Source organism: Bison bison, unplaced genomic scaffold, assembly GCF_000754665.1.
Source record: "Bison bison bison isolate TAMUID 2011002044 unplaced genomic scaffold, Bison_UMD1.0 scf7180017864289, whole genome shotgun sequence".
In the NCBI taxonomy this organism is placed as follows: Eukaryota; Metazoa; Chordata; class Mammalia; order Artiodactyla; family Bovidae; genus Bison; species Bison bison.
Window position 1 is genome coordinate 18,385,361 of NW_011494861.1, and position 21,929 is coordinate 18,407,289.

Below are 21,929 nucleotides of genomic sequence, written 5' to 3' on the forward strand. Positions count from 1 at the left end.
CCTCTACACTCAGGTGGCACTAGTGGTAAAGAACACATCGCCAATGCAGGAGACGTAAGAGATGTGGTTTAGATTCCTGGGTTGGGAAGATCCCCTGGAGGAAGGCATGGAAATCCACTCCAGTATTCTTGCCTGGAGAATCCCATGGACAGAGGAACCTGTCAGTCCATCGAGTCCATAGGCTTGGACAGAGTCAGACATGACTGCAGCACCTTAGCATGACCTGCTGTAGGCATGCACACACCTCCTCTCCACCTAGCTTTCAGGCCTTCGTAAGAAAGAAACTGTGCCCTCACCTTCTGTTAGTCCTCACCTTTTGCTTCAAGTCCAGGGACTTCTGTGCTCTGAACCCCTGTCCAGCCTACAGAAATCATCTGTTCTGTGTATACAACAGGCCCTCTCTCACTGTCCCCTTCAAGGGACAAAACAAGGCCTAGATGACATGGAAAACCTTTTCCTGGGGCCAGGATGTCTCAGAGAGGAAGACCCAGAGCCTACTCTGCATCATCTCGCAGAATCCTGCCCTCTTTCCCCACTGTTCTGCGCCTGCTGCCTGTAGCACTGCTCTGCCCTTGGCTACACCCACTTCCTCCTGCTCCTCTCCACACACTCCATCCTCTTTCCCCCGACTCCTAGTTCTCAAGGTCACTGCAGCCTCTTCCTTCTGCTGTGAGCTCTGTGCTCTCGACTGTCACCACACCCCTGATACACCCTGGCAGTTATAAAAGAACTGAAGCTGATCGACCAAGGAGTCTGGGCTGGATGGGGAGGATGAGAAACCCTTAGGCCATCAGGAAGGCAGCACCGGCTTTCATTATTGCCCTTCCCTGCTTGTTGACACCCAGCAGTCCCATAGGACCAGCTCAAAGCCAAGGAAGCAGCTTGTGAGTGTTAGCTTCTTCTGTTCATTTCATCCCCCTGCCCAAAGTCCCAGGCACCAAGAAACCCTCTACCTGGACAGGGGCTGACCACTCATCCACCCAGCCATCCCCCTGGGGAACAGTATTCAACCCTGTCCTCCATTAGCTGAGTGACTTGGCTCCCACACTCTTACCTTGAGACCTAGCTGTTTTATTGCCATTCTGTCTCCAGCACACACACACACACACACACACACAGAGTATTTTTCTTTCCATGCAGGCCATCTTCCGAATAAAAGTGGATCTACCATGCCTGAGGGAGACAGGCATTTTCTCTTCTCACGACAGAAGCGGACGACCCCAACATTACTTGGACTCTGATACACTCAGGAGCCTGTAGGCAGAGTATATTGGATGGCAAATTCCAGTGCTGTCTCCCAGCACTGCCTCTGAAGCTGATGCTCAGACTTGCTCTTCTGTCCCTAGAAGGACTGTCTCCTTTTATAAATGCCTTCCAGCTTATTTCATTTTCCCAGGCTCATCTTCTGCCCATTTGTCTTCCCAACGTTTGCATTCTCCGTTGACAGTATAACCAAGAAGGTGACAGAAGAGTTGCCAGGTACAAACAAGAAATAAAGTTAAAGACAGTGCCAAACCACAGGAAAGAGGTTGTAATCGCTTTATAAGAGTGAATATGAATTCACGACTCTAAAAACATGCGCTCTGTGATGACCTAGAGGGGTGGGATGGTGGGAGGTGGGAGGGAGTCTCAAGAGGGAAGGGATATGTGTATACTTCTAAATGATTCACTTTGTTGTGTAACAGAAACTAACACAACATTGTAAAGCAATTATATGCTAATAACAAAAAAATTTAAATAAAAATGTGGTAGAATCATAAAGAATATTCACACCCAAACAAAGGCAACCATGACCGTCTTTACAGTTGAAGCCTTGTGGTCTCATGCCTGACTCAGGGACATTTCTACGTGTGAGGAAAAAAGGGAGGAAAAGCTGAGGGCAGCACCTTCAAAGTGCAGGGATACCTGAAGAGATTGTCCCACTGCTCACGATTAGAGTGAAGTAAAAATAGCTTAGAAGTGGGGGGAAGGAAACAGTTCAAATGCCTATTTTCTAACCACTTCCATGTCCATTAAGCTATCAAGATAGATTTATTTTTCGTTTCTCACTAGTCTCATGGTTAAGAATGTGAATTCAGGAGCCAGACCACCTGAGTTCAAAACCTGGCTTACCACTTATTAGCTGGGTGACCTTGAGAAAAGCACTTTACTCCGACCTCATTTCCTTGTATGTAAAACAATGAGAGTAACTGTATCGCCTTACAAGAGACTAATGACAAAACAGTAGCCAGTTCATAGGGCTGTTGAAAAGATTAAATGAATTAATACATACAATGTATCTTTAGTGGCAGGCGCACGCTACATACAATGTAACAGTTTGCTGTCACTATTAAAATCATCCTTATCTGTTGTAACAGATAAGGACAATTAAATTGTCTCCAATACTGCTGGCTTCACCATAATCTAATGGGAGGAGATTTTTACTCCTCTCCTGATTGGGCAATGTTTGGAGACATTTTTGATTGTCATATCTAAGGGGTCGGGGTGCTGCCTTCATGTAGTGGGTGGAAGTTAAGGTTAGAGTCAAGGACATTCTTAAACATCTTGCAACCCACAGGACAGCCCCCTGCAACAAGGAATGTAGATAATGTTGAGGTTGAGAAACCCTGATTTACTGCAGGAGACATCAGACTTTTCCCATGGCGGGCCAGGGAATGAATACATTTGGCTTTGCAGCCATATGGTCCAATGGTCCATACTGCAACTACCCAACTCTGCCTTTGCAGTGAGAAAGCAGCCATGGACAATACACATACAAATGAGTGCCACTGTGTTCCAACAAAACTTTATTTACAAAAACAGATGGCAGACCGGCTTTGGCTTGATGGCAGTAGTTTGCAGGTCCCTGAGCTAATGCCTCCTGTGTCTTCTTTAAATATCATGTTCATCACTTCCGCCCTGGTTCAAAATATACTCTACCAGCTTCCCATTTCCTACAAGTAAAGACCAGACTCCTTGTTGGGAATCTAAAGCCTTCTGGCCAGTGCTTCTCTTTCCCCCTTATCCTTTATGCCTCTACCGTCAGACCTGCAGCCCCACCATACCCACCATTTCCTGAACAAGCCACAAGCTTTCCCTCCTCCTTCCCTTGACTCTGTTCATAGTCAGGTCCCCACCATGCACATCCTCTAATTCCTTAGGTCTTTCTTCTCTTTCTCTCTCCCTTTTCAATAGATGAGCCTAATGGCACTGAAAGCAATGAGCAAGATGTTAGGAAAGTTGAAGGCAATGGATTGTCCTAGAGTAAGGCAACAGCTTTGGGAATAGAGAGGAACTACTGGGTTTGAGAGGCATTTCTGAGAAGAGCAAAGAGGATCTGGTGGCTAACCAGGTGTGTGTGAACGGGAGAGAGGAGAGAGAACTGTGGGGGACTTAGGGGGAGAATGGCCCCAAGTTTCTCATCTGGGAGACTGAGTGATTGATTCTATTTACACAGACCCAAAAGTGTGGGAGCTGGAACTGGGTATCAGGGTGGGAGTGGGTTTCGCTTTCAATTCTGGACAAGTGAATTTGAGATACTTGTAGGACACCCATAAGAAAATGTCCAGAAAACAGTTGGAAATGGAGGTCTGAAACCAAGAAAAGAGATTCAAGCTAGAGAACCAGATTTGGGAAATAAGCACATAGATCATGTTTGAGACGGTGGGAGAAGGGGGATGATCTAGGGGAAAAAACAAGCTAGTAAGAGAAGGGAAACAAAGACCCTGCCAAAACCTCTTCCTAGAGGTTTCAGCTTCCCTTTCAGATGCTTAAATGTTTAATCTTTGTCCAGAACAGTTTCAGTGTGGGGAAAGCTGAAGGCCAAGGCATCCCTTCAGGTTATTCACAAATTAATACATACAAGAAAATGAACTTTCATCCCTAGGTATAGTGAGAAAGCAATTTCCAAATTAATTCCCGACTCCTTCAAAATAACTTGGCTCTGGGTATAAATCTACATTCTATCCAAACCTTAATGTTTTTAAGAATCTCCAACTGATGCTAGTTCTTCTCATGGTTATAAAGCTGGGAGGCAGCATTTACTCCTTGAAGGAACCTAAGAGACACAATCCCATTTGCCTCTCTGCACTCTTCAAAGATATTCTGGTTGAAAGATTTTGCAAATTTTTCAGAGTTGCAGTTGATACTGATATGTATGTATATTTATATGCCTGGCACCTAGTACCAGGTCACAGCTCTGAGTAAAGGGACAAGAAGAATAATCTGGCAAAGGAAATCAAGACACAGCATTAGGATGTAGAGCCCAGATGCACCTCAGTGTCTACACAAATATGCACATTTATTTGTTTGTTCAGATGAGGCTAAAATGATTGATTTCATGGATAAGGAACATTGGCTGGGATTGTCACTGTTTTGTTAAAACTGTAAGGCTCTGAACAATGGGATTAGCACCACTTCTAAGTGTCTGCTGTGTGGACAATTATCTGGGTTGACGTTTCACCAACAGAGAGGTCTTCAGCACTTAATATGCTCAAACTCAGGGGTAAGAAGGGGTATTCTCAAAAAAAAAAAAAAAAGAAGAAGGGGTATTCTCCCTATTTCGACTCTGCCCTGGCCCTTGGCAGAATTGGATTTGGAGAAGTAAAGTAGATTTGCCACTGTTTTACTCACATAGAGTTTTAAGTGTGAATAGGGAAAGAATACTTTGACAAGAAGGCTCATTTTGATCTTTGGGATTCATGTTACCTTCTGATTGACTTCAGATTTAGGCATTCAATTTATTCTTATTTAGCAACTTTTTATCCAGCTGTCAAAGGCATTAGATCTAATCACTGCCACTTTCTTTAGAGAACAGTAACCTCTGCGAGGAGATATTTTTCCTCTTTTCAATGGTGGGAAAAGAGCCAATTAAGCCTCATCCTGCAGAGGTACAGTGGCCTCACACACAAAACATAAACCTAGCAACTCCATTAAACTTTTGCATTCCTATCCCCAGACAAATGAAATAGGGAAAGATGATGTCAGCCACTCTGGGTCTCCACAGTTCACTTTCTTTCTAAATCAAGACTATACAGGTGGCCCCCTCCCTCCTGTTTATTCCTTCTTCCTTCCTACGGAGCACAGGGAGAGCAGGAAGAAGAGAAAAGGAGAGAAGGAATTAGCCAGGACCATGATTTTTGCCAGTAATGGAGGAATAATGGCTCATTCCAGGAAGACAGAGGAAATGGGCTAAATTAGAAAACATTTCACAATGCCGGGCCTCGGTATCAAGTTGAGCCAAACTCAATCCAGCACAGCAATTTCCCACCTCCCAACTGCGTCTGCTTGTGCTCAAAGCTCCAATTATATCAGCCTGAATGCTTCTCCTAAAACTACTACTTCTCTTGTCCGCCTTCTGCTGCCCCCATCCTGAGCTCTCTCTGACTCCAAAAAGGGAGTTTTAACTGTCAGTGGATTTGGGCTTCAGCCCCTCCTTCAGCTTTCTTGAGTTGCCTTTCTCTCTCCTCCAGCTTCTTTATTAAAAATGCTAATACTAACGTTTTCTGCCTGGATTTCCAAAAAAAAAAAAAAATGCAGTAAAGCGGGGCTGAGGTTGGTAAGGAAGAGAAGCAGAGATGATCCGAACCAAGGAGGGGCTTTTTATCTGGCTGTCCCTCAACTGATGATCGCAGCCCAGAAAGCGGAGAAGGCACAGCGTGGGGAGGGAGAAGAGACTGCGATTTTTTTTTTCCCTTTTAAAATTAAAACTCCCTGAAAAGAGAAAATGCTGTCCTTGTAACTTTGGCAGGGACTTTCAGCTTTTGTTCCCTTTGTCAGAGGGGCAAATTTCATCTCCTCCTTGGGAAGAAGAGAGGGGAAGAGCAATGGCCCAGAAACCTGGCATGTGCCAGGGACCAGAGAAAGAGGAGGAGGAAGATGGGCAGGGGGAGGATAACTAGAGGAGAGAAAAAGAACATCAAAAGCGACTCTGAGGATGAGGAGGCAGATAGAAGCAAAAGGAGAAAAGAAGTATGGAAAGAAGTACCTGAATTGCTGGGAAATGAACAGGAAGGGACCATACAGAAAGGGCAAAGAGCACAATAGGAGACACAAGAAAAACTACAGCTGTTAAAGAAGCATAGAAGTGGCCAATAGGAAAGACTATACAGTTGATTCCCAGGGGTTAGTGTGGTCATCCTCTCAGGCATTTTCCACAATGTTTATATAAATCAGGCAATGGAATCTTCCACTCCCCCCTCTCCACACTGGCTAATAAATAACAGCATATCTTCAACTTACATTTTTCTCTCTCTTTCTCACCCATTTCCTAGTTTTCTCCACTGAATAACTTCTCTGCCTTTTCTTGTGACATTTATATTGCTTAGACATTAATAGATGATGCCACTCCCCACTTACATTGGCTTCGCCCAAGTTATATATTACATGATCCTTCTTTTCCAATTTCCATATAAACCAAACCCTCTGCTGCCATCATGAATCTCAGGGTCGTTCCCCCAAAGTCCTTCATTTCTCTGTGCTTTAGGGAATAAAGGAACAATAACAGGTGGTTGCCCAAAGCCGGCAAGAGAGAGGAAATAATGCAGAAGTAAGAGTCAGGAGACTGGATCCCCAGATTAAATTCTATTACTAACTCGTTGTGTGATTGGGCCAGATTGTGAGTTGAGCTGGATTCCTGTCAAAGCCTGTTTTAGCTCTGACAGCCTAAGAGATTTAATCTTTATTAACTCTGTAGTAGACAACTTTGTGAAGGCACTGGGCTTCCCTGATGGCTCAGACGGTAAAGAATCCACCTGCAACGCATGAGACCTGGGTTCGATGCCTGGGTCAGGAAGATCCCCTAGAGAAGGGAATGGCAATCCACTCCAGGATTCTTGCCTGGAGAATTCCATGGGCAGAGGAGCCTGGTAGACTATAATTCATGGAGTTGCAGAGACTCAGACACGACTGAGCAACTAACACACATACAGGCTTTAAAATCTTGCTCCACTGTTTACTTGTAAGCCACTTGACCTTGTAGTAATTTACTTGATTCTTCTGACCCTGAGTGTCCTCAGAGGTAAACTTGAGAAAATATTGCCAACCTGATTGGGGATCTTACTGTATGAAGTAAACAGAAGTTCCCAAACTTTCCCAACCCGTAGCACTCGAAGTGACTCCCCACACCTAAAGAAATTCTAACTAGCTTTATTAAGTAGTCTAGTCCAAACAACTTAATAAGGTGTTCACATTCTAACAACTTAGTAGTCATTTGAAAAAAACAATACTTTCAAAAATTGAAAGTACCTTGTGTGGTCTCTGTCAGATATGCTCATGTTTCCCTTGATAATTTAAAATATCTTGCAGTGCCCCTGTAAGACAGCTGTGTGTCCCAGATCTTTAAGGGTGTAGTCGAGGCATCAGGAAAGTTAAGTGTAAGTAAGGCTATGGTAAATACAGAGCAGGGACCCAACAAATGGCAGTTATTCTGCTACCAACTGGAACACTCCCTTAGCATCTAAACTGGATCTAGAAACGTGAATTGAAGTTAATCTCATTCAGACTCATTGCTTCCCCATGTGTTAAATACAGGGTCCAGAGGAGCTGGGAGAAAATGGGAGATATGAACTCCTGAGTTGAACACTGCATTTAAGAAAAAACACATATTATATTGGATACTTTGAACATTGTGAAAGAGAGTTACAAAGATGACCTTGGAGAGTAAGAATTCTACTTCTAAACTCATTAAGGACACCGAGTTGGACCCAGTGGCTCCTGAAATGAAAAGGCTAGATGAGAAAGGATCTTCCTCAACTGTCTAGAATGAAATAGTGAAAGAAACTCATGTCTCCCTTCTCTTTCCAATGAGACCTGACATCACTCCTAATATGATCTTTGTTGCAGTCCCTCTCATTGGGTATTACTTTGGGGATGGATACAGGAAGAGAGAGATACTCAGACAGGTAAGAAAAAATGCCTGCTAGCCTCCCCTCTCAGAAAGTGACTATAGGGGAACTATCAACCACCTGGAAATATTTGTTCATTGATTCCATTATTGATTTAATGTCTTTTGAGCATCTACTGTATGACTAATAGAGGGCCTGCTGATACAAACACAAAAACAGACAAGAAAGGATAAAAAGGGACAGCCTCAGTCTTTAAGGAGTTTCCCCTGCTTGTACAGTCCAATGGGAAACCAGACCAAGCATTGTACTGAATTGGGCCCTTATTTGGCTATCTGCTTGGACTTCCCTCATAGCTCAGTTAGTAAAGAATCCACTTGCAATGCAGGAGACCCTGGTTTGATTCCTGGGTGGGGAAGATCCCCTGGAGAAGGGATAGGCTACCCACTCTAGTATTCTTGGGCTTTCCTTGTGGCTCAGCTGGTAAAGAATCTGCCTGCAATGTGGGAGACCTGGGTTCGATCCCTGGGTTGGGAAGATCCCCTGGATAAGGGAAAGGCTACCCACTCCAGTATTGTCACCTGGAGAATTCAATGGACTGTATAGTCCATGGGGTCGCAAAGAGTCAGACATGACTGAGTGACTTTCACACTTTCAGCTATCTGCAGGTGCTATGGAAATCTCAAGTAAGAATCTTTTAAATCTACTAAAGCAGGGAGGAGAAGAACACAAACAAGAGTGTTCTGGGAAGGCTTTTTGGGACAGGAATTGGAGGTAAATAGAGGCAGGATAATACGTATCCTTAACTCTCCCATCACCTAAATAAATCAAACTTTAAAGAAAAAAAAATCATAAAGAAGCTAGTAACTCTCCCAGGAACACTCTCTTCTGAGAACATCACCTACTATAAAATCTGGCTGCACCCATCTCACCGACACACACCGAGGCCTAACCTGGGTCAGTGGGGGCCCTGTTAGCCTGACGGATGGTTGGTGACAGCCACCATCCCACTTGTGTACTAATGCTCTAGTTATCAGTCGGAGTATTTCAGGACGGCTCTACTTTCTTCGGTTGGAACTATCTAAGTCTTTCGTCAGGATGCTTCCTTCTCATGCTTTTATTCATCTCAACTCATTCATTCATTCATTCAACAGACTCTATTTACAGTCAGCCTCCAAGTTTCCTATATTTAAATCTCTTGTAGTTTATGCTTCGTGTACATTATGCACTGTTCTATGCTGAATGTAAATGTTCATCATAATTTTGATGGAGACTCATTTTCTTCCTTGAGGCTGCCCTCTATCAGAGCTTCACCTGGGTGGTAACGATGTGTGTGTGAGTGTGTGAGTGTGTGAGTGTGTGTGTGTGTAGGCAGTGGTAGCATAGGTTCCATACATTCTAATATTGTGGATGTTGAAGTTAACATCCCTACCCATAAAGACTAGCAGATTGGAAAGAACCAGTAGACAAATTCTTCTAATTCTTCTCCATTCCTACCTATTCTCTGCCACTATGGACTGTTTAGAGGTATTTGTGTGCATGCTAAGTCGCTTCAGTTATGTCTGACTCTGTGTGACCCTATAGACTGTAGCTTACCAGGCTCCTCTGTCCATGGGATTCTCCAGACATGAACACTAGAGTGGGTTGGTGTGCTCTCCTCCAAGTAATCTTTCCAATCCAAGGATCAAACCCATCTCTTACGTCTCCTGCACTGGCAGTCAGGGTCTTTACCACTAGCGCCACCTGGGAAGCCAGCTCAGAGTTACAGAGTTCCATAAAGCTTATCGATGCTACATACTGTGTCCAAAAGCTGGCTTCTTCTAAAGCTGTGGCCAGCTTACCGGTGCGCTACATTGCATTTCTTTTTCCCTCCCTCTTGCTACCCTGGGGTTCTGCTGTTGTTTAGTCGCTAAATCACATTCGACCCTTTTACAACCCCATGCACTGTAGCCTGTCGGGCCACTCTGTCCATAAGGTTTCCCAGGCCAGAATGCTGGAGTAGGTTGCCATTTGCTTTTCTGGGGTATCTTCCCAACCCAGGGATTGAACCAGTGTCTCTTGCATTGGCAAGTGGATTCTTTGCCACTGAGTCACCAGGGAAGCCCTGCCTGGCAGTGCCTTCCTATAAAACTCCAGCACACATGCTTGGTTTCTAGGGTGCTCAGGCTAGGGCAGGCTACATCCTTCAATTTCTGCAACTGAAAAATATGGGTGTAGAGTAATAGTATCTACTTCAAAAGTTGTGAGGATTAAATGAGTTAATATTAAGTGTTTTGAACAGTGACTAGCATATAATAAGCCCTACATGATTGTTGACTATTATTATTAATCTCTTTTTTTCCCAGTCACTTAACACAATCTCTGAGACATGAAAGGTCACTGGTAAATGTTTTTCAAATGAATAAATGATGGATGTACCCTATTTAAGTGACACTGGGTAGATAGATGAGTTAACTCAGAAATGAACACTATGCTAAACATTAACTATAACTAAACCAATTTCTCTTTTGTTCCTGGAGAGACCAAAGCACCAAGAAACACACTGATGAGAAAATCACGCAGAGGTCTGCTTAGAACTTGCGTGTATAACTTCACGTGCAACCATTCACTTGTTCACTCAACAAACATTTACTCAGTGCTTAATCCTGAATGTGGCAGAAAATCTCAGAAGGCTACAAAGAGGAGTAAAACACAGTCTTGAACTCAGGGCACTTGTGAGTTGGGATAGTAGGGGCAGAGACAGATACATGAACAGATGATTAGGGTTATCAAATCATGATATGGTGTGAAAACAATGGCGGAGATGGTGCCTGGAAGTCGCTGGATCACAGAAGAGGGTCCCTTTGTGAAGACCCTCTTCACAACAGATAGGGAGCAACAGATAGATATCTCAGAGGGGGCTATCTGTTCTTTTTTTATATTTTATATTGGGATATAGTCGATTATTAAAAAGCACAGGCATCACTTTGCCGACAGCATGCAGTATGCAGCATGGTGTACACACAAGCTCTACAACAGACTCAATGTCCTTGTAATCTAAATTCCTGGGAATGACTGGAGATAATGCGGCTGAAGGGGTTGGCATGAATCAGGTCAGAAAGAGCCTATAAGCCTCCTTAGAAAGGTCCAAATTTGTTCTGTAGGGCCATAGGTTGTGTTGGCAAGCCTTAGGCGGAGTGTAAAGTGAAACCTCATTGGACAGATCTTTCTGGTGAGTGAAGGGGAAGGGTTTGAGGCCAAGTCAGACGGCAGGGAGCCTATCATGGTGGTCTAGGTGAGAAATAAAGTGCTGGCCTGAGAGAGTGGAGTGTGTAGGTGAGACTGTGTGTGTGTGTGTGTGAGATGGGCCTCTGGATGAATACTGCAGTGGTGCAGAGGAGATGCCAGAGTCCACCAGGGGCATCCTGTGGTCCTGGGTAAGGCCCTGGAGATCTGGACTCTAACACCTGCCCTCTTAAGAATCCCATGATGGGGCTCCACCTACAGATCTTCCAAAGACAGAGCAGGTTAGGTGGCCCTCAGACTTCAGTGCTGAAACCTCAGGCCAGGGTTCATGCAGAAATCTAAGATCTGGGTCTAAGTGAATGGCTCTGTTAAACAATATTTCTTTCACAACTGTCACTGAATTTCCAGGGGATTGAGAATGAAAGTTAGAAATAAAGAGGTTGTACAGGTAAATGATGAGTGAGACGCAAGGCCAGGACACAAATCCAGGCTTCTGTAACCAAAGTCCAGGAGTATTCTTGCTCTCTGTCTTACACACACACACACACACACACACACACACAGAATTTTAACTTCAGCAGAATCCTCATAGTCGTTATGTGCATGCTGAGGGGCTAGAGCCTCAGAGCCACTCTCGCTACCTTCCCAACCCCCTTTCCTTAGGGCCTTAGATCACAGACTGAAACCTCAACTATGTCCAACATATCATATTCCCAGCCCTAGCAAGTGTAATTGCTAAAATGGCTAAAACGGAAAGAATGGGGACAGGTTTTGTGATAGCATCACCAGCCCTCTCCCTGGGCTTCAGTTCAAAGGGATCTCAGTTCAGGACCAGAGGACAGAAGAGCAGACTTAATGCACTCGGAGACTCTCCACTCTCCCAATCTGCAATCCTCTGGTGAGCAAGCGCGCAGCACGGGTTGCTGGGAACCAGAGTCTTTGATGATGAGCTCTTCCTGCTGTGAAGACGAGTGACTTCAAAGAGGGCATCCTGCCATGAAAGGGGCTTGCGTGGAAAAGCGGACAGCAGTGTAATTAGGCAAGAGACCCAAGTTTAGGCTGGTGTGCCCAACAGCACCGTCCTCTGCCTAGGGGTAAGAACAATATGGGGAAGGGAGAGACAATGTTTTTGAAGAGCAGGAGTGTGTCTTCATGTTGCTTTAATGCTGACAGAGAGAAAGAGAAATTCAAACCAAAACAAAGAGACTCAGCCTGGCCAGTGGTCAAAATGGAAAGATTTTCAATAATGGAAGGAGGACCTCCCTTCTGAAAACCACTCCCCTGGCAAGTATTATGATCCTTGCTACGAGATCCTCCGACTCTTGGAAGAAGGGCTGTCTGATCCCCTTGCCACTTGGTATCACCAAAACTCTCCATAAGCTAGACACTCTTCTCTCCACAGTTCTACTCTTTAACTCTCAGATGGACATGCGTTTGAGCAAACTCTGGGAGACAACTGAAGGACACAGAGGCCTGGCATGCTGCAGCCCATGGGGTCACAAAGAGTCAGTCACGACTTAGCAACTGAACAGCAACAACAATGACCCTATGAGGTACTATATATCATCATCTTTGGTTCACAGGGGAGGAAGCTGAGGCACAGAGAGCTTAAGCAATTTACCCAAGAAAAGGGGGAAAGCCAGTTAGTGGTAAGGCTGGAGTGAGACTCAGGTGGTCCACTTGCATAGTTATTATTATTATTATTATTTTTTTGGCTGCACTGTGCAGCATGTGGGATCTTAGTTCCCTGACCAAGAATCAAACCCACACCCCCTGCACTGGAAGCACAGAGTCTTAACCACTGGACTGCCATGGAAGTCCCCTGCTTGTATAGCTTTGACCATTATGTTCTATGGGCTCAACTCCTAATGTATTTAAGCACTTGATGGGTTGGGACTTATAGAACTGTTGTGAGGGTGGAATAGGGTGTCCAGCACAAAGGAAGTCCTCAGGAAAAGTGATGTGAGTCATCTTAAGATGATCCCCTTCTTGCCTCCAACATACATATCTTTTCTATTGGTTCATTTCTCTTAATGCTTGGAATCTCACAAGCAACAAGCCAGTTTCTGTAGTGTAGTGGTTATCATGCTCACCTCACAAGCAACAATTAATTTTTACTGACCAACTACTACATGCAAAACACTGTGTACTTGAGAATAAGATTCAAAATTAATCATGTAGGAAACGAGTTGCCAGTCCAGGTTCGATGCACGATGCTGGATGCTTGGGGATGGTGCACTGGGACGGCCCAGAGGGATGGTATGGGGAGGGAGGAGGGAGGAGGGTTCGGGATGGGGAACACATGTATACCTGTGGCGGATTCATTTTTATATTTGGCAAAACTAATACAATTATGTAAAGTTTAAAAATAAAATAAAATTAGAAAAAAAATAAATAAATAAAAATTGAAAAAAAAATTAATCCCTTGTACTACAATTCTTATTGTCTACAAGGAATCAAGACAAGTCTAGGTGTATAAACAAGGCCCAATGTGGCAATGACCACAAGAGAAAGTTACAGGGCTTAGGCAGCCCAAAGGAGGAAGGGTTAGCTTTCAACTGGAGAACAGAGAAAGCTTTACAAAGACGCAAGAGTTTGGACTGGATCCGGAAGAATGGGAATGAGGAGGGGCACTGGGGGGAGAGAACTGCAGGAGAAGAGATGTCCTGAGCAAAAGTAGCTAGAAGATAAAGTAACAGGGTAGCGTGATCAAGAGCAAGCAGTTCAGGTGGGCTGGAAACAAATGCTGGAGCCTTGAGAGCTGGGAAGGATCTATGGCTTAGAGGCTCTATGGCAGGGATCCCACAGACGTTTGGGTACCGGGGACTGGTTTCATGGAAGATGGTTTTTCCAAAGATGGGGGCTGGGGGAGGTGCAGAGGATGGTTTCAGGATGATTCTCATAAGCAGCATACAACCTAGATCCCCTGCATGCACAGTTCACAGGAGGGTTCACTCTCCTATGAGAATCTAATGCACGCACTGATCTGACAGGAGGAGGAGCTCAGGCAGTAATGTGAGTGATGCGGAGCAGCTGTAAATATACATGAAGCTTCGCTGGCTTGCTTGCTGCTCACTTCCTGCTGTGCGGCCAGGTTCCTAACAGGCCACAGACCAGTTAGTTCCAGTCCATGGCCCAGGGGTTGGAGACCCCTGGTCTGAGGTGGCCAAACTCATCCACATGCATCCCACCAAGCGCCTAGACTCGCAGCCAGACTGCTGGGGTCATCCCTCGTCCTCCACTCCTACTGCGTGCTCCAAGCAAGTGACTGTGTCCCTCTGTGCCGTGACTTTCCCATCTGCATGGTGTGAGGAAGGGATGCTGTGAGCACTCACAAAGCGCCTACAGATGATGCCTTTGTGGAGAGAGCCCTCAGTAAATATTTGCTATTATTATTTAAATGAGGTAATAGGTATAAAACACCTGGAAGAGAGCTGGACCCATGGAAGGAGCTCAGGATACCCTGACTCCCTCCCCTTGTTCAGGTGGAACACCCCGAGCATCTCTCTATGGGCACTTCATTGACATGGAAAGTAGCTCATTCCCTTGGGCTAAACTCCACATCTCTGTGGGCTTTCAAAGAGCAAGTGCTTCTGGGACCTGGGAGAAACCCAAAAGTGGCTGACAGTGGAAAGAAGATGGCTACATTAGCTCAATCCCCAAGAAGTGGAGAACTGAGAACTAAGGTGGAGGGCAATCCTGATCATTGTGCCTGCCGTCAGCTTAGCGTCCTGACTCAGGATACTTCAGAGAAAGGAGTGTGGCGGGTGGGACAAGACACAAGTGAAGGGGGCATTCACTGCCCACAGACCTGCTTGTTCACAGAGTAAATCCTTTCCTTGTCAGGCAGCACCCTGAGAGTTACATGCACGGACTCCAGACAGACTGCCTTGGTTTGAATCCCAATTACGCCACTCTATGGTCTAAGCTTTGGGTAAGCTAGTAAACTTCTCTCTGCCTCAGTCTCCCCATCTGTAAAAAGTGGGTAGCTTCAAATAGTTGTGGTAAGATTCAGATCTATTATAAGCTCTTAGAAATATGTCCGGTTCAGTGTAAACTCTCAGTAAATCATAGCTCTTATAGGATCTTTACATTCACTCAGTCAGGTAGGAACCCACTGAGGGTCATATCACTAGAACTCTCTGTGAGGCAAGATTCTGAATGAGATAAAACTGCATGGTCTGGCGAAACAGATGTCTAAGAGACACATGGATAGTGTGCAGGGAAATTTTCAGCAGCTTTGGGCTCTTCAGAGACAGAGGATAGATCATTATTAAAAAAATCAAGAATGCCAAGATGTCTAAGAGCTAGACTGGATTCATGAACAAGGGGGAATCCCAAGCTAGGCTCGTGAGCATTTCTGATGGCACCTCCATGTCGGCATTTCAAAGGGTGGCACAAAAGTTAGCTATCCCTGATTTCAGAAAGGCACTCATTCCCTGGCTTAGAAAATGTACTGAGTACTCATTCTGGGACAGACACTTGACAAAATCTTTTATAAGGACTAGATGCAAATATGAAGGTTGAATGATTATACAGCTGATGAATTTCTATGTGATGGAACAAATGTAACCTACAAGTTTTGAGTAAGGGGTCAAGGTCAACCTGCAAGAAAGTCTCTGAAGGGAGCAGGGCTTTGTGGTGTTCTCTTTAACAATTTTGTCGGTTACCTGGAGAAGGTCACCAAAGGTATGTTAATTAAATTCATATATAACATGAAATAGCAGAGATAGCTAATACATAGGATGACAAAGTCAAGATCCAAAGGATTTCAATGGCTACAAGCAAAAATTTAATAGAGTTTTATATAAGACCTGAATTTAGGTTAAGAAAATTGACTTCAGTCTTAAATATACTTTCCCTTTTTGACAGCAGTCCCTGTGAAAAAGATCTTTAGTTGACCATAAACTAAATATAAGCTAACACCACAGCTCTTCTCTTAAAGGGCCTAACACAAACCTGGCTTGAAATTCATTAATAGAAAATGCAGGGGAAGAAACAGACATGATACTTTCTATAGGGTTGTTTGATTAGTCCTGGGCAACGTATTCTGAAAGGCATTCTGAAAAACTAGGGGGATGCAGCATGCAGTTGGTAGGGACTTAAAGGGATTCAGGAAAATTGTGATCTAAAGAACAGCTGAAGGAATTAGGTATATTCAGAAGAGAAGACTTGGGGAGATTATCACAACTATTGGAAACATTAGGGACTTCTCTGGTGGTCTAGCGGCTAAGACTCCATGCTCCCGATGCAGGGGGCCCAGGTTTGATCCCTGGCTGGGGAACTAGATCCCATACGCCACAACAAAAGATCCAATATACCAAAACTAAAATATCCCACATGCTACAATGACGACGGAAGACCCCATGTGCTGCAACTAAGAACTGGTGCCGCCAAATAAATAAATACTAAAAAAAGAAACATTAATATGTAGCCAGCCCATATAAGGTGGCCTATTTGTCCACAGGCATCCACCCTACACCCTGTAATAGGTAGGCACATTTTTATAATGCAGGCAAAGGCACCATATAAGCTGGCAGTCCTTAGCATAGAAGAAGCAAATCAATATATTCTGTATTGTTTCCAAAGCACAGAGCTGACCAAATGGGTGGACATTACAGGAAAACACATTTTGGCTCAGCCTCAAGGAGCACTGTCTAGGAATCTGCCTTACAACAATGAAATGAGCCGCCTTTTCCAAGAACACAGTCACTGATCGTATTCAGGTGGCCATCTGTGAGAAAGGCTGTAGGAGGGATTCCTATCCCAGGTGGCAGGTGAGATGCTACGGCCTTGAGGTGGGCTCCCGGCTCTGAATGTGTGGCTGATATTCAGCTGATATTCTTACTCCTATTCCCTGAAATTAGGGAGGCGAGTCACCACTCTCATGAGAGAGTCTAAAGATCCAATTAGGTTCAGAAAAGAGGTCTGTGTGTGTCTTGCCCAAAGATGAACACGTGTCTTTATTTATTTAACAAATATTTATTGAGTATTATCTATGTGCCAAGCAGTGTGTTGCTGCTGCTGCTGCTGCTAAGTTGCTTCAGTCGTGACTGACTCTGTGCGACCCCATAGGGTCTGACAGTGCAATCAAGACAAGAGACTGTATTTATACCTTTGTGGAATTTACATTCTAGAGGTAGATTATTCTCAACCCCACTTGCCAAATTGATGTTAAGATCACATCATTTGGAGGCAGTTCAAAGAACATAAATGAGGCAATGACCAATGCAAAACATCATCAGTGGGATACTTAATGCCATCACTTATTGAGTGCTTACATATTTTATGTAACATTATTGAGTGCAACATTCTTTTCACCGAAAAGGAAATTGAGGCTCAAAAGAGTTATGAAGCTAACCAAAAATAAAGCGCTTTTAGTAGAATCTCAAGCCTGTCTGACTCCAACTCCGTGCTCCTCCCATTGTGCTCTGCTGCCTCCTATGGAGAAAAAAGCATGAGCAGGTGAACAAAACTACTCTTGGAGGTGAGGTGTCCACAGCTTCTGGTTACGAGGAGACTGTTTGACCAAGGCTATTAAGCGAACTCTGGTTGACAATATTTAAGGCTACATTTGGAAAGAAAAACCTCTGAGCATATCTCAGACTATGTTCTTTTTAGAGCAAGTAGCCTGAAGAAAATGGACAGCCCCATCCTTCAAAGGTAAGGACCTCGCTTCAATACACTGTGCAAAGGCGCTAGAAACTTCGCCAAGAGCAAGGACTTGCCTTGGTGTTTTTGTCTCCCATATTTGCACCGGTAAATGGGCAAATGAAATGCTGCAGAGGGTCCATGGTGAAGAGTATGCCATGACCTCTGGTATAATGGACCATCTTGACTTGAATCCACAGTGATAATTTTACATGAGCCATAGCACAGAGCTGCTCAGTAACAGGTGCGTGGCCCCAGCAGTTACAAGCCCCCAGTTTAGGTCCAGCTAGGTCCCTCGAGAGACTTGTCACTCTCCCTGGGACACTTCATCATTCAGGAAGAGATGCTTAACTACAGACTGCATCCTTGTCATTGCTTTAATCAAGGCATCTACTCACCGGGATCCCCTGCCACCAGAGCGTCAAGGTTGAATGGTAGTTTCTCTCCTGCTTTCATTTTGAGACTCTCAGAACAGTAGCCTTTGAGAGGTTTGGCAAGAGAAAGTTCTCCTTTAGGACTGAGATTTTCTTTTCTTGCCCATGAGACTTTGAATATTGCTGCAATATTCAATAGATTCACCAGTAAAAGGGAGACAACAAGAGTTTTTACTCAAAGTGTTGAAATGAGAAATAAATTTGTTGGTACATGACAAGAACTTGGAAGGCTGGTAGGTGCATCCCAAGAACTATTAAGTGTCAGCTGTTATTGTTACCGTATTAGTACCATGACTATTACTACTACTGCATCTGAAGGGTAGAGTGTGGGAAATGCTATAACACCAGGCATGTAAAGTACTAAGGCTCACTGGTGTTGACCATTTTAGTTTCTTAAATTTATGTATTTATGGTTGTGCTGGGTCTTCATTGCTGCACACAGGCTTTCTTTTGTTGTGGTGAGCAGGGTCTACTCTTTGTTATGGTGCCTGGGCTGCTCTTTTTTTCAGGCTCAGTAGTTGTAGTGCACAGGCTTAGTTGCTCCATGGCATGTGGGATCTTCCGGGACAGGGATTGAACCTGTGTCCCCTGCACTGGCAGGCGGATTCTTAACCACTGGACCACCAGGGAAGTCCAACACTGATGTTAATTTACCTCCAGATGGCTTCACCCAGTATGAAATATGCTCCTATTCCACTCATGGTGAGCATCTACTCCATTTAAAGTTATCCTTCTCATATGGAAGCAATATAATAAGACAGACTCATGGATACAAAGAACTAGTAGTTACCAGTGGAGAGAGGAAAGTGGGGAGGAGTGAGATGAGAGCAGGGGATTACAAGGTACAAGCTACTATACAAACAGGGATGTATGCCAGTGTTCTGTAATAACTCTGAATGGAAGGTAATCTATAAAAATATTGAACCACTATGCTGTGTACCTGAAACCAATATAAATCAACTATACGTCAATAAATAATACACACATAAACAAAGCCATCTTTCTCATTTGGTTGTGAGCAAGGGAGACCCTGCTGTACATCAGGATTAGAGGAAGCCCATGCCAACCACTGTGGTCTGGGCAGCCACATGGAAATCCTCCACCTCCAGGGCTAATTGGGTGAGTGCGGCATCAGGGCATTGAATAGCTGTTCATGGCCTCCTTTCACAGTCCTCAGCAACAGAAATCTGGGGACTCTGTTCCATCCAAAGATCTGAGATCCAAAAGCCAACCTCGGCTGAAAAGCCTGGTTTCCAGCCTATCTCTCTTCATGCCAACAATAATGCTTTCAGTGTGGAAAACTGTATAGAAAGGTTAATAAACTTGGTGGGAAGGAGAGCACAAGGGAAGGAAAAGATTATCCCAACCATTGAGCTGTATCATGATTTAGTGAGAAGAGCCTACATGTTGGCATCAGGCAGTTCTGTTCACCACTGTGACCCTGGTCACCACACTACTGAGCCCCACATGAAAACAGGTACTTTTCTTATTAAATATACATATATATGTGTGTATGTGTGTATATGCATATGTGACTATATAAGACAAAGCAAGAGATATGCCAATATAATGTGATTTTTGTTAAAAAAATATTATCCCTAAACAAAAGAGTTGAGAATGTGTTCCCTTTAGGAGATGCCACTTCAGGTGGCTTGGATTGCTTCCTTTTTACTGTTCTGTGGGGTTTTTTTTTCCTCTCTCTCCTTTTTTTTTTTTTAGATTTTCAACTAATTATATGCATTCCTTTTATAAGAACAACAGAAAAGATCAAGTAAAAACCACAATGTGCAGTGACAAAATGCTTGCTCTCCAATTTCTGAAATTATATAAAGTTAAAACTTAGGGAAAAAATTGCAGTGTGAATGTTTGAACAAGAATTCATAAATACTTATCTAGGAAGACTAAACCTTAAGATGGCTTTTACCGAAATTGCTTTCACAGAAATTGTAAATGGAATAAACGTTACTAACTGCTTACCTCTTAACCAGTTTGGAGGATTTTAATCAAGATTAGTGATGATATTTAAACACACACACACACACACAGCCCACCACTACACACTTAATAAAAGGCAGCAATTAATCAGCATTATCTGAGGGCTTACTGAAAATCTCCAGTGACATTGAAGTTGTACTGTTTTAAAGACTGTGCTGAATTTGAGGGTCACTTCTTGGTGTTCATCCAGTCCTTTATTATACACAAACTAACAGCGATGTGTACTTTAGACGACTCTGACCTGAACACTAGACTCTAACCATTTTCTTCTTCCTCCAAAACCAGGGTTTAAACTAAGGGTTGTCAGTTAGACATTAAGAATAACTTCCCCAGAGAAAACATTTTGAGAAAAATAATGTACCCCAATGACACTTTTAAAGCTCCCTTCTTAAATTTCCCCCAAATTTTGTGGTTACAAAAATAATACACGCTCATTATCAAATAATGAAAGTGAACAACATGCATTCAAAACTGGGGGGAGGGCAGTGGGAAATAAAACTTCTGATTCATAGAAAAAGAAACGGGGAAGAAAGATGCCAAAATGCTAACAGTGGTTTTCTCTGAGCATGGGATAACGAGTGGATTTTTTTCTATTTATTTTAAAGGAAGAAAAAGATAAATAGCCAAGATCTCCAAAGCCCGGGAAAATGACAGCCCTCTCAAACCCAGTATTCTTAGACCAAAACCCAAAGAAGCCGGAGGTCCGGGGAGCATTCCTAGTAGAAAACATCCATGCATTCAGTAGAATATATAAATTCAGGACACTATCTGGAAAGCCTGGGCCAGACATAAAACATTCATTTCTATAAAATTGAAACAATTTATCTTCCATTCTTGAGCAGATGGGAGGGTAAATTGAGGTTGATTTTTTTTTCACCCTGGTGGTCATGTCGGAGGAAATATGAGTGTTCCCGCCTCCAGCGCTGTTTAAAATAAGTCTCTTGGTGCTGTGACTGGACTAGTCAGAAAGAGCACTGTGGAGGTTTCACCCTCCTCCACGGGGTAGGCAGTACTGTAGGGGGGCTGCAGATGCTTGTCACGTGGGGGAGGGTGAGATGAAGCTGAGCCCCCTTGGTGCCTTGCAAAGGATGTAGAGAAGCAGGAGGGAACCACAGAATGCCCACCTCTCTTCTACAGCTGATGACTGACTTTCAGAATGTCACGTGCTTATCACACTGAGACCTCTTTGAAACCAGTATTTACTCAACTGATTTATCTCAAGTACCCACCTGTCACTATAATGCTTGGCTACTGGCTATGTGATCTTGAACAAGTTTCTTCAACTCTCTGGCCCTCTATTTCCCAATCAGTAAAATGCAAGAATCCTTTAAGATGCACTAAGCCACTAGTCTACAAGCCCATTATTTTCATCAGTGGGGATGGTGTGCAGTTAAGAGGATGTCTTCCTGGGGCATGGGGGATGTGGAGACTCCACACCTTACTCAGGAAGGGCTCTAAAGTCTAGCTGGACTGCAGAAGCATATGGGGGAGCTTTTCATATGTACAGAGTCTGGGCCCTCGCTCAGACCCATGAAACTAAAATCTCATGGGGCAGCAATTGAAAGTCAGTATTTTAAATAAGCTCCCCAGATGATTCTTAAGTATCTGCTCTATGAACTGGCATCAGAGAGTCAATTATTAGGGCGTATTTTGCTCTTGTATCATCCCGAGTAACTAAAAAGGTTCAGGTTGCCTCTAAGAGGGGAGCAAAGGGCATCACCCAAGACAATCACCACCAAGGGAGTACAAGCTCCTCAAGTGCCTTTGTGCACAGTAGAAAAAGGCGGGCATCAGGGCAGATGTC

General features: G+C 44.0%; 1 protein-coding gene across 1 annotated transcript in view; it reads right to left on the bottom strand.

Moving 5' to 3' along the window:
• ASTN1 (astrotactin 1) overlaps positions 1-21,929 on the bottom strand; it is a 355,026-nt gene that overhangs the window by 143,766 nt on the left and 189,331 nt on the right. The window lies entirely within an intron of this gene.